This window comes from Palaemon carinicauda, chromosome 15 (genome assembly GCF_036898095.1).
Source record: "Palaemon carinicauda isolate YSFRI2023 chromosome 15, ASM3689809v2, whole genome shotgun sequence".
Taxonomy (NCBI): Eukaryota; Metazoa; Arthropoda; class Malacostraca; order Decapoda; family Palaemonidae; genus Palaemon; species Palaemon carinicauda.
In genome coordinates, this window is record NC_090739.1 from 70,863,517 (window position 1) to 70,874,249 (window position 10,733).

Here is a 10,733-nt window from a genome sequence, read left to right on the forward strand (position 1 = left end):
TAAGTGCCACAAGGGCGGTCAGGTAATCCGGGGCACTTCCGCATAATGGTAGAGGCCAACTTCCAAACACACACTGAAAGAAAAAACAAAAAGATTAAGGCTGTCAATAAGCGAGGGTGAGAGCAGACACGTCTGTTCATCACCCGAGCCAAAAGCTAAGTGAGCTATTCACCGGTGTGTGAGGGGGGGAGGGGTAGCTAGCTACCCCTCCCTACCCCCTCGCTAACTAGCGAGAGGATAGTAAACCCTCGTTAGAAATATGTTATTTTCATTAGTAAAATAAATTTTTGAATATACTTACCCGATAATCATGTAGCTGTCAACTCTGTTGCCGACAGAAATCTACGGTCGGGATACGCCAGCGATCGCTATACAGGTGGGGGTGAACACCACAGCGCCATCTGTGGTCAGGTACTCCAGTACTTCTTGTCAACACCACCTCAATTTTTTCCTCGGTCCACTGGTTCTCTATGGGGAGGAAGGGTGGGTCAATTAAATCATGATTATCGGGTAAGTATATTCAAAAATTTATTTTACTAATGAAAATAACATTTTTCAATATTAATCTTACCCGATAATCATGTAGCTGATTCACACCCAGGGTGGTGGGTGGAGACCAGCATACATGTTAACAAAAAAAGCTAAGTATCCCGTATTTTATTTTATTAGTTATTCAAAAATAACATAAAATAAATAAGTACCTGGTAAGGAAGACGACTTGAACCATTACTCTGCCTTTATTAAGTACGTCTTCCTTACTGAGCGTAGCGGTCCTCTTAGGATGCTGAACGACTCTTAGGTGCTGAAGTATAAAGGGCTGCAACCCATACTAAAGGACCTCATCACAACCTTTAACCTCGGCGCTTCTCAAGAAAGAATTGACCACCCGCCAAATCAACAAGGATGTGGAAGGCTTCTTAGCCGACCGTACAACCCATAAAAAGTATTCAAGAGAAAGGTTAAAAAGGTTATGGGATTATGGGAATGTAGTGGCTGAGCCCCCGCCTACTACTGCATTCGTTGCTACGAATGGTCCCAGGGTGTAGCAGTTCTCGTAAAGAGACTGGACATCTTTGAGATAGAATGATGCGAACACTGACTTGCTTCTCCAATAGGTTGCATCCATAACACTCTGCAGAGAACGGTTCTGTTTGAGGGCCACTGAAGTAGCCACAGCTCTCACTTCATGTGTCCTTACCTTCAGCAAAGCAAGGTCTTCTTCCTTCAGATGAGAATGTGCTTCCCTAATCAGGAGCCTGAATAGGTAAGAAACTGAGTTCTTAGACCTTGGAAGAGAAGGCTTCTTGATAGCACACCATAAGGCTTCTGATTGTCCTCGTAAAGGTTATGACCTTTTTAGATAGTACCTAAGAGCTCTAACTGGGCAAAGTACTCTCTCCAGTTCGTCCCCCACCAAGTTGGACAGGCTTGGGATCTCGAACGACTTAGGCCAAGGACGTGAAGGAAGCTCGTTTTAGCAAAAAACCGAGCTGCAAGGAACATGTAGCCGTTTCAGATGTGAAAACTATGTTCCTGCTGAAGGCGTGGATCTCACTTACTCTTTTAGCTGTTGTTAAGCACACGAGGAAAAGAGTTTTTAATGTGAGGTCCTTAAAAGAGGCTGATTGGAGAGGTTCAAATCTTGATGACATAAGGAACCTTAGGACCACGTCTAGATTCCAGCCTGGAGTGGACAACCGACGTTCCTTTGAGGTCTCAAAAGACCTAAGAAGGTCCTGTAGATCTTTGTTGGTGGAAAGATCCAAGCCTCTGTGGCGGAAAACCGCTGCCAACATACTTCTGTAACCCTTAATCGTAGGAGCTGAAAGGGATCTTACGTTCCTTAGATGTAACAGGAAGTCAGCAATCTGGGTTACAGTGGTACTGGATGAGGAAACTGCATTGGCCTTGTACCAGCTTCGGAAGACTTCCCCTTTAGACTGATAGACTCTGAGAGTGGATGTCCTCCTTGCTCTGGCAATCGCTCTGGCTGCCTCCTTCGAAAAGCCCCTAGCTCTTGAGAGTCTTTCGAAAGTCTGAAGGCAGTCAGACGAAGAGCGTGGAGGTTTGGATGTACCTTCTTTACGTGAGGTAGACGTAGAAGGTCCACTCCTAGAGGAAGAGTCCTGGGAATGTCGACCAGCCATAGCAGTACCTCTATGAACCATTCTCTCGCGGGCCAGAGCGGAGCCAACCAACGTCAGCCGTGTCCCTTTGCGAGAGGCGAACTTCTGAAGTACCCTGTTGACAATCTTGAACGGCGGGAATGCATACAGGTCGAGATGGGACCAATCCAGCAGAAAAGCATCCACGTGAACTGCTGCTGGGTCTGGAATCGGAGAACAATACAACGGGAGCCTCTAGGTTATCGAGGTAGCGAACAGATCTATGGTTGGCTGACCCCACAGGGCCCAAAGTCTGCTGCAAACATTCTTGTGAAGGGTCCACTCTGTGGGGATGACCTGACCCTTCCGGCTAAGGCGATCTGCCATGACATTCATATCGCCCTGAATGAACCTCGTTACCAGCGTGAGCTTTCGATCTTTTAACCAGATGAGGAGGTCCCTTGCGATCTAGAACAACTTCCACGAATGAGTCCCTCCCTGCTTGGAGATGTAAGCCAAGGCTGTGGTGTTGTCAGAGTCCACCTCCACCACCTTGTTAAGCTGGAGGACTTGAAGTTTATCAAGGCCAGATGAACCGCCAACAGCTCCTTGCAATAGGTGTGAAGTGTCCTTAGCTCCTGATTCCATGTTCCCGAGCATTCCTGTCCGTCCAAAGTCGCACCCCAGCCCGTGTCTGATGCGTCAGAGAAGAGACGGCTGTCGGGTTACTGAACAGCCAAAGGTAGACTTCCTTGAGAAGAAAGCTGTTCTTACACCACGTGAGAGTAGACCTCCTCTCTTCGGAAACAGGAACTGAGATCGTCTCTAGCGTCATGTCCTTTATCCAGTGAGCCGCTAGATGATACTGAAGGGGGCGGAGGTGGCGTCTCCCTAACTCGATGAACAGGGCCAGCGATGAAAGTGTCCCTGTTAGACTCATCCACTACCTGACTGAGCATCGGTTCCTTCTCAGCATGCTCTGGATGCAATCTAGGGCTTAGTAGATCCTTGGGGCCGACGGAAAAGCCCGAAAAGCTCGACTCTGAAGATCCATACCCAGGTAGACAATGGTCTGGGATGGGACGAGCTGGGACTCCTCAAAATTGACCAGGAGGCCCAGTTCCTTGGTCAGATCCATAGTCCATCTGAGAATCTCCAGACAGCGACGACTTGTGGGAGCTCTTAAAAGCTAGTCGTCTGACGGAGCCGGACACAAGATCATGGTACTGCTGCACAGTCTGTGAACTGTCAACCATGGGGAAGCGAGGAAGTACAGCGACAACCCGAAGCTGTCTAGACTGTCTGGGTCGTACAGACAACTCCTTATCGGGTTGCTGAGGTTGCCGCACTGCGTCACAATAAGTCACTTCTGCTGGTTGTTAAACGTCTTCCCAGTGACACACTGACTCCGTAAACAAAAAATCCTCTAACAAGGACTAAGCTTGGATTGCATGTCTTGCAACAAAGCTCAAGGTCTATGGGAGCAGGTGTGGTAACAGACGGGGTTAGCGACTGAAGTGGAACCATTACCCTCCCTGGAAGCATGTTATGCTTAAATAAAAGTCCATAGGAGGCTAAGCAGCTAAAAGCTCCTCTCCAAATGACAGAGTCCTCAAGGGAATATCAGAAGGAGGGAGAATAGCACTTTCTCATCTACAGGAACCATATCCGAGAAAAGCTAAGTTCTCTCAGTGAGGGTTTCACTGGTGCAAAAGCAGCAGACTAGAAGGCAACGTTATGAAACTGCTTGACAGTCTAGTGAGTTGGCAACAACCAAAGATGTGTGACTGAGGAGCATGCGGTAAGGTATGCAGAGCATGCTGTATGCAGAGCATGCTGTATGTAGAGCATGCTGTAAGGTAAGCAGAGCATGTTGCATGGCGTGCGGCTTATGCTGCATGGGATGAGGCTCATGCTGCATGGGATGAGGCTCATGTTGCATGGTAAGAGGCTCATGCTGCATGGGATGAGGCTCATGCTGCAAGGGATGAGGCTCATGCCGCATGCGTTGAGGAGGATGCCGCATAGTATGAGGCGGTTGCCGCATAGCATGAGGCTCCTGCCTCATGGTTTGAGGAGGATGCCGCATAGCATGAGGCTCCTCATAGCATGAGACTCCTGCCTCATGGGTTGAGGAGGATGCCGCATAGCATGAGGCTCCTGCCTCATGGGTTGAGGAGGATGCCGCATAGCATGAGGCTGCCTCATGGGTAGAGGAGGTTGCCGCATAGCATGAGGCTCCTGCCTCATGGGTTGAGGAGGATGCCGCATAGCATGAGGCTCCTGCCTCATGGTTTGAGGAGGATGCCGCATAGCATGAGGCTCCTGTGAGGTTCCTGCCTCAAGAGTTGCGTCTGCCTCAAGGGTTGAGGAGGTAGCTGCGCAGAGAGAGGCTCATGCTGTGAAGAATGCGGTTGCTGCATGCGTTGAGGCGGCTGCCTCATAGCATGAGGTTCCTGCCTCAAGAGTTGCGTCTGCCTCAAGGGTTGAGGAGGTGGCTGCGCAGAGAGAGGCTCTTGCCTCAAGAGTTGAGGCTCTTGCCTCAAGAGTTGAGGTTCTTGCCTCAAGAGTTGAGGTTCTTGCCTCAAGAGTTGAGGCTCTTGCCTCAAGAGTTGAGGCTCTTGCCTCAAGAGTTGAGGCTCTTGCCTCAAGAGTTGAGGTTCTTGCCTCAAGAGTTGAGGTTCTTGCCTCAAGAGTTGAGGCTTCTTGCCTCAAGAGTTGAGGCTCTTGCCTCAAGAGTTGAGGTCTTGCCTCAAGAGTTGAGGTTCTTGCCTCAAGAGTTGAGGTTCTTGCCTCAAGAGTTGAGGCTCTTGCCTCAAGAGTTGAGGTTCTTGCCTCAAGAGTTGAGGCTCTTGCCTCAAGAGTTGAGGCGGTTGCCGCATAGCATGAGGCTCCTGCCTCAAGGAAAGTGGAGGTTGCTGCATAGCGCTGGTACCTGGCAACTCCCAATGCGGCAGCTCACGCATGGAGGCAGGAGGAGCCTCAACATCATACGTCTGGCAGGGTGGACTGCGCAGAGGTGGAGGAGCGCTCGCAGGAGGAGGTGTGCTAACCTTCTCTGCCTGAAACTCCTGCATCAACACCGCAAGCTGAGACTGCATTGTCTGCAGCATAGACCACTAGAATTTAAGAAAGACAACAACAAACGGAGCTACTGTCCGTTGAGACTGAGGGTCTAAAACAGCTGGTGCGGCAACAGACGGAGTTACTGCCTGTTGCGATACCACCTTGCCTCTCTGGGAGGTGTGCAGTTGTCGTACTGCAGCAAGTCCGAACTGACCCAGTGCTAATGGCACCACCTAGGAGTTGGACTTGCGCGGAAGGGACCGACTTGCACTTAAAAGCTGCAAGATTTGGTCCATGGTTTCTGCGAGAAACCTCTTCCGCAGACGAGGAATAAAAGGGCTCTCTCGTCTTTGTGTGGGTGGGGTGATCACGTCGGCTACGTGAGTTGGTTACACCCGAAACCACGGAGGGAAACGTCTGTTCGTCGATCAAGGCCTGATGAACCCATAAGTCCTTCGACGTTACTTCTCCCCTGCTTGGGAGCTTGTAAGAGGTCCCAGACTAGGCGAACAACTGGCACGAACAGACGAACCCTCGAACGCAACACTGTAACACTTTGCGCTTATCACTTTATCACTTTTGATTTTCTGTTTGCACTTATTTCACTGAACTCGAAACTTTAAGTGGTTTGTACCTGAAACACGCAATTCTATCCTTCATTAAAAGTTAGTAATTGCGAAAACAGTATTACAATGTAACAGAAAAACATAATGAAAGATAAATAATTCAGTGGCTGGAAAAGAGACTAAACACTAGATCAAATAAACTACGTTTAAAATCTCTCACCGCATAAAGCCTGAGAACAAGAATAAAACTCTAGAAACGTTTACCTTCTTCCCCTAAAGAGACTAGGGAGAAGAGCAAAAACGATAACAACGTTACCCGCTTGAACGAAACGTTTATCCTCCTCTCTCCCCCCGTCTCTAACTCTCTCTCTCTCTCTCTTGACTTAGAACCTGAGAGATGAGCCCAATTATATATATCGTTAAAACATATTATTGTTAAAGGAAAAAAACTGAAAGATTTCCCAAATAAAAAGTTCCTTTATTAGAATTAAAACCATTTAAGCTAAGAAAGAATGAACAAAACGATAGAATCGTTCTACTCTTACTGCAACGTGACACCGTGAATACTCTCTCTCTATCATAATGATAGAGCGCAAGTTGAACGTTTTGAACGTCAACAACTGCAGAGACAAAACAAAACGTTAGTTCAACTTTGAAAACAGTACGAGACTATCAAAGAAATTCTTTCAAAAACATTAAAATAGCATAATATGTTAACAGGTAAAAACGAAATGACAGGCTCAATGTTAATTAACTTCGGTTCCAAGAAAAGACCGCCTACTATTAGGAAAGGTCGAATATAAACAAATATAAAAATTAATTTTATTAAGTTTATAATAAAAGGAAGTTAATCGAAGAATCCTATAAAAGGCGGAGAGATATAAAATAAATCTATAACTTTTGTTAAGCAAAATTAAGAAAGAGAGTCTATACTCTCTTCGACACCAACACTTCCGTCTAAGGGAAGGGTCGGCCATTAAAAGTGAAAGAGAGTTCATACTCTCTTCGTCACCAAAATTAAATCAAAAATTAAATCAAATTAATTCCAAAAACTTGCTAAGCTAATGATAAAGCTTCCTGAATAGCGAAGGCTAAACTCTAGAGCAAATACATCACCAAATCGTGAGCAATAACTCCAGAATCAACAGCGTATCCATGTAGGTCTAGCCGGAGGCACGACAGAGGAAAAATTGAGGTGGTGTTGACAAGAAGTACTGGAGTACCTGACCACAGATGGCGCTGTGGTGTTCACCCCCACCTGTATAGCGATCGCTGGCGTATCCTGACCGTAGATTTCTGTCGGCAACAGAGTTGACAGCTACATGATTATCGGGTAAGATTAATATTGAAAACTAATGGCTCATCGTTTCAGCTACGCCGAAAGTAATACCCTAATTAAATAGCGTGGTTTGTATTTCGGTTACGGAACGAATCTAAATATTATTTAAAATATCAGAAACTATTCGAGTAAAAAGTAATTTGTATTTTTCCTAACTACATACATACCTGAGACTTTTGATTGGAGTATGACTTCACCTAGGTACAACTTCGAAAGGCGCAAACATGCTGGAAAGCGATGGCGATCAGGAGATCGCTGGGGTCATTGGAGAGCCCTGAAGTGCAGGGGAGAGCTGACGAGCTGGAGAGCACTGACACGCTGAAGAGCATTGACAGGCTGGAGAGCGTTAGTGCTGGTGAGCACTGGCGAGCTGTTGGTGAACGCTCTTGCGCTGATGAACGCTGGCGCGTTGGAGAGCACCGACGCACAAACGTAGGCTTAGAACGCGAGAGCGAGTGAAGCTTGGTCACACCACGAGCAGGCAGGTGTGGAACAGGAATCAAGAATGAGGAAGGCTGGTCAGAAGGGCAGTGTGATGCAGATCGACGCATAGGAAGATCGGGAACAGGGATGTGCTCTTTGGAAGGGAGAACATCCTCCGAAGGGGATTGCGCACGATCCACAGAAGAGTCTAATGCCGAAGTTCTAGGACTAGCGGCAGTATCGTCAAGAGAAGGTCCAGGAAAGGGCGAAGGTCAAGGGCCAGAAGACGACAGAAGAGAAGGCTCCTTTGTGGAGGAAGGCTGCAAAGACGAGGCTGAAGAGCCGAAGAGGCACCTTTTCACCAATGGTGAAGGGACACCTTTAGGGCAAAGCAGAGGGTGAGCTCTGCAAGATCGTGATGCGCTCTGGGGGTCAGTGGATCAGCAAGCTGACCTTTGGAAGTAGAAGCCCTCCGCAGAGGAGTTTCTATGAGTGAACTCCCCCGAGGAGGAGAAACACTCGCAGGAGAGACTGACGAATGACTTTGCTTCCTCCTCGAATGATGATCAGGAACAGGGGAAGGGCAGTCGGTAGCAACAGCTGACGAGTCTGAAGGGGCAGGAGCAACCCCAGCAGCAGTAGACGACGCCTCCGACACCACTACGTCAACACACGACAGAGGATCCACCTCCGAAGTCGACGAAGGCTGCACACTAGCACCACGGATAATGAGTTGCAGCATGGAGTCTTGGAGGGCGAATCCAGAAGCCCCAAGGACTTCTACACTTATACATTGGGGAGAGAGACAAGGCCTCACCCGGAAGGAGAGGTGGGGTCGCTTTGCTAGGAGCAGCAACACCATCTCTCAAGGACCGGGGTTGACCAATTAATTAAAGGGGGCTATGCTACTACTCGACAGTCTCTCAGGAGGGGCCAAACAAGCAGAAGCTTCGGAGGAAGGTCGGGAAGCAGAAGAAGCAGCCTTGAGTTTTTTCCCTTTCGAAAAAACCTTCAAAGGAGAAATATCTCGCTTTGACTTCTTCTTCTGCCAGCGCCCAAACCTTTCCTACTGGGAGGCATACCATTTCCGTCAATGACTGCACTTATTTTCGCTATCACATCGTTGACCTCTGTAGGCGAGACAAAGGGTGTGATGATCGGTGTCCAGAGCCGACATGAAGGTACCGCAGGGTCGGCCTTGAAGTTCAGGGCAGGTACGCATAGTCAGTAGAAGTAAACACAAACTCACACAGTTGAAGAGAAAGCACAAACAAAAAGCATTAATGGCAGTCCAAAATTGGTGAGGATGAAGAGCGGTAACAACCGTTCACCAACCGACCCAAAAGCAAAAAGTGAGGTAAATCACAGGTGCAAGCGGGAGCGATAGCAAGCTACTCCCCCCTACCCGCACTTACTAGCAGAATGGGTAGTTAACTCTCGCTAAATTTTAATGGCTAGTCTTTTCAGCTTTGCCGAAAGTAATACCAATAATAACTAGCGTTGGTTTGTATTCCAGTTATGGAACATAACTAAAAAAAGACAGTTTCTTGTTTGATAAGACCGTGAATCCTTAAGTTTTGTGTGAATGTGTTATTGTTAATTGTGTAGGCAACCTTTATTTCTTTTTCTCCAGTGTAAGATATTAGCCCTCCCCACTGCCCGTTAGCTAAGTAGTTAAGGACACAGCTTGTAGTTTAGGTTAATTGATGTCCATTATTTATGGAAGCAGGAGGAACTGGCCGCTGATATACAAAGACCTCAATATCAATAATAATAATAAACATAAAACAAGGTGATTTCTCCAAAGTTGGTGGGAAAACATAAATCATGGAGCCTTTGTATATAAGCGGCCAGTTCCTACTGCGTAGACGAAAAATTATATTAACTAACTTAAACTTTCTCCCCTAACCTATCCTACAAGACAAGTCCTTACCTACTTACCAAACGGGAGGGCTTACATCCCTATGCGCCCCCCCCCCCCCCTCCCACTGCCATATTCTAGGTTAGCCATAATGATGCATACAGGTGGCTGCTATTATACATACACCCCGGCTATGTAAAAAAAAAAAAAAAACGCCTAAGCTTTCTGGTAGGTTAAGCAATTAAGCTACACTAAATAATGGTTAATAAGGACTAGGACTAGATGCTGCAAAACCTTATAAAGGCAGTGTAAATAAATTTTCTAAATTTTGATTATCTTTGTCTCAAACGTTAGCGTTACAACATTGCCAAAGCCTGACCCACTTATAAGAAGACTGCAACATAAAGCTGATGATCAAAACCAAACCGACCTTTGACCTATGATACAATAGGGTGTGATCAATCCAACATTTTTGTCATTCCGCTTCCTTAAAGACTAAGTTCAACTTCCACATATAAACTAAACGTTAAATGTACTTATGAGGTCTTCCTGTACAATTATGCAACCTGTCATATGACGCAATAACAATTATAAAACGTTTATGTTTATCGAGAGATGCGTTAAGTACTTACTTGCCCAGTCACGACTACATCGGACAATATCGTCTACTTCAAACTGGAAAATAATAATACATACCGAAAGCAGTCACTTCACTCCTTATAAACTTATTGTTCTGTACATTGGTGTAAACTTATTTATGTTCATGTATAAATAGTCTAAGATGGCGGCCAATTAATACTGAACAAATATATGGTTTTCATAAACTGATATGTGTTTATATGGGCAAATAAAAAAGTATGCTAACGAACGCACCCTGGTCACTTGTCAAAATTTTGGCACACTATTCAAAAACAATTTTAATGACGAGGCAATCGTATACAGACATTTATCTATTATTTGGAAAGTACATAAATTCATACAGACAATCCTGACTATCCAATACGTAGTACTGTACTAAGTATGCGGTAACTTTGTTATTAATTCCAGCAATCTTGCCTTCATTACAACGATCAATACTAGCCTGCACAGATCGATCCCCGCCCAGGGCCGTGAGTTTAAGCTGTTTACTGGGGTGGCTACTGCTGTGGTAGGGCACCACGGTGGGGGGTTGGGCTTGCAAGGCTGACGTTCTGGTGAGCATCTATTCTGATGGAACTGGAACTGAAACCAGACACCTTTAATCGGGTAGTTTAAAAGGCAGAATATCAGAAGTTCAAAATTGCAGCGAATGTTTATGTGTCTAACAAGTTGATATGAGCCCATATTCATGGTTTATATATGACAGAATTATTTTATCGTTGTAACTGATCTTG

General features: G+C 46.3%; 1 protein-coding gene across 6 annotated transcripts in view; it reads right to left on the minus strand.

The window, feature by feature from the left end:
• LOC137654660 (palmitoyl-protein thioesterase ABHD10, mitochondrial-like) overlaps positions 1–10,127 on the minus strand; it is a 150,824-nt gene extending 140,697 nt beyond the window's left edge. For 2 of the 6 annotated variants that reach the window (XM_068388507.1, XM_068388502.1), the window contains exon 1: positions 9,993–10,127. The gene's annotated coding sequence lies outside the window, so the exon portion shown is untranslated. Of the gene's footprint in view, positions 1–9,654; positions 9,680–9,739; positions 9,770–9,790; positions 9,930–9,992 lie in introns of those variants that run through there. The other 4 variants (XM_068388506.1, XM_068388503.1, XM_068388504.1 and 1 more) reach the window with 4 other exon arrangements.
• Between the last annotated feature and the right edge of the window lie 606 nt (positions 10,128–10,733).